This window comes from Palaemon carinicauda, chromosome 31 (assembly GCF_036898095.1).
Source record: "Palaemon carinicauda isolate YSFRI2023 chromosome 31, ASM3689809v2, whole genome shotgun sequence".
In the NCBI taxonomy this organism is placed as follows: Eukaryota; Metazoa; Arthropoda; class Malacostraca; order Decapoda; family Palaemonidae; genus Palaemon; species Palaemon carinicauda.
The window spans coordinates 36,708,538-36,711,037 of NC_090755.1; positions in this window are offsets into that span (position 1 = coordinate 36,708,538).

Here is a 2,500-nt window from a genome sequence, read left to right on the forward strand (position 1 = left end):
CAGCCAACATGTTTCTTGATAGGGCATCAGCAACGGGATTCATTTTTCTATGGACGTGTTGAAGGGTAAAATTGTATTCAGCCACTGTGGAGAGATGTCAGCGTTGACAGGCGGACCAGGTGTCACACTGTCGAGTGAAGGCGTGCACCAAAGGCATGTGGTCTGTTCGAATGACGAAGGGCGTACCTTCTAAGAAATGGCAAAATTGACGGACAGCCAAGTGCACCGCCAGCAATTCGCGATCGAAGGTAGAATAACCCGATTCTGCCTTAGACAGTTTTCGCTGAAGAAGGCAAATGGGCGGGGCGAGCAATTTACCACCTGTTCGAGTACTGCACCAATAGTGACGTCGCTGGCATCGGTGGAGAGAAAGAGAGGAGCATGTGGATCGGAAAAAGTAAGACCCTCGCGGTTGATAGTGCCTTCTTTGCATTGTAGAAGGCTGCTTCTTGAATGGGCCCCACTTCTGATCTTTTTGCTTGCCCTTTAGGGAGGTGTAGAGGGGAGCAAGGGCTGGCAGAAAACGGTGATAATAGTTGATCATGCCCAAGACTTCCTGCAGTGCTTTGACAGTTAAGGGGCGTGGCGAATTCCTGAACGGCTGCTACCTTCTCAGGGAGGGGATGGACTCCTTCAGGAGTGATGCAGTGCCCTAAGAACAACACATCGTTGGTGCCAAAGGTACACTTGTCGTACCGGACTACAAGGCTGTTTTGTTGCAAGCGGTTGAGCACAATGCACAGTTAACAGAGGCATTCCTCTTTTGGGGAAGAGAACACCAGTATGTCGTCCATGTAAGATACACAGGAGGGGAGGTCCCATAAGATGCCATCCATAAGACGTTGAAAAGTGGCCCCAGCATTACGAAGGCCAAAACAAGAGTAATTGAAGGTGTATATACCAAAGGGAGTGGTGATGGCGGTCTTTGGCATATCTTCTGGGTTCCCAGGCACCTGATAATACCCCTTCAGGAGGTCGAGCGTGGAGAAAACCTTCGCTTTTGGCATATAGGAGGTCATGTCGGCGATGGTTGGGGGGGCTAGTGATCCGGTTCTGTTTGCATGTTCAGGCGCCTGTAATCCCCACATGGATGGAGGAGCCGTCTTTCTTCAGGACGATGTGTAACGGTGACAACCATGGGCTGGAGGACTTTTGGCAAAGGCCCACTTCTTCCATTTTGTCAAACGTCTGTTTAGCGGCTGCCAATCGATTTGGTGCCAGACGTCTGAATTTGGCGAGGGCTTGGGGTCCCGTCGTTCTTGATATTGGGATATATACCATGTTTGGCAAGAGCCGTGTGTGTTTTGCGAAGTTCTGGACGGAAAACCTCCAGGTATGACGTGAGGAAGTGGGCGTAGGCATCCGTGGGTGCCCTGATGGGGAGAACGAGTTTTTATGGGGGCGGGTTGATCTGGTGTCAAGAAGTACTTTTCTACATTGAACAATCGTAGGTGGAAATGATAGAGGAAATCCACACCAAGGATTTGAAATGTGACGTCAGCAACGAGAAACTTCCAATTAAAATTGACATTTCCAAACAATAAGGTGAGGTTCTCATAACCGTAGTTGGGTATCGCAAATCCATTGGCAGCTACTAGGCGGACGTCAGCAGACTTAGACAGACTACATCGTGTCCTGAAGAGCTCCCTTGGCAAAAGAGAACGACAAGCACCCGTGTCTACCAAAAATCGCACGGCCCGTTCCTGCATCATGTAGAAAGAAAAGATTAGAGGCACGGGAAGCTCCTGCCACGAGCGATGGACTACTTCCACGTTTTTTGGCCACTGACACTCCTTGGCACATTTCTTCGTGGCAGCCTCGAATCTGGAGTGGTATTAGCAAAACTGCGGCCGATGGACGGCAGTAAGTGGCTGTAGAAGTCACTGGTGGATCGCGAGTGAACAGTGGGTGATGGGTGGCTTTGTCGCCACTCTGGTACGTCACGTGGTAAGCATGTGTGTCCTATGGTATTCACGTCAGCTTCGGTTGACGTTGAATTGGTGTCCTCTTCGACAAGAGTGGAGGCGTTGATGGAGGTCTTGAAGGTTGTGCAGAGGCTGCCCATAAGGGCGTCAGTTTTGGTCATAAAGTCCTGTATGGGTAAACTATCGACATCGGGTATGGCAGCGCGTACAGGTTCGGGTAAACAGTGTGCCCTAAGTGCACAAAGGAGGTTCACCTCACAAGGAGGACCGACTGCGGCAGGTTGCAAGCGAGCGATACTCGTCATTTCCCTGAGGGCGAGCGAAGCCTGTTGGTCCTCAAATGTTTGTTGAGAGAGCAGAAAAAGCTTTGCTATACAGGCGGCTGGCGACGGTTAGCACTGCTGCAGAAGGTATGCTTTAAGGGTGTCATATGCTATTGAAGTTTCTCCTTGTTCAAAAAGCCAGTCGGAGATTTCCGGGAAGGTATCCTCGGGTATCGCTGCAAGAACATGATCTGCTTTGGTAGTTGAGCGAGTAACGCCGTTGATGTGGAAATGGACTTCTGCGCACTGAAA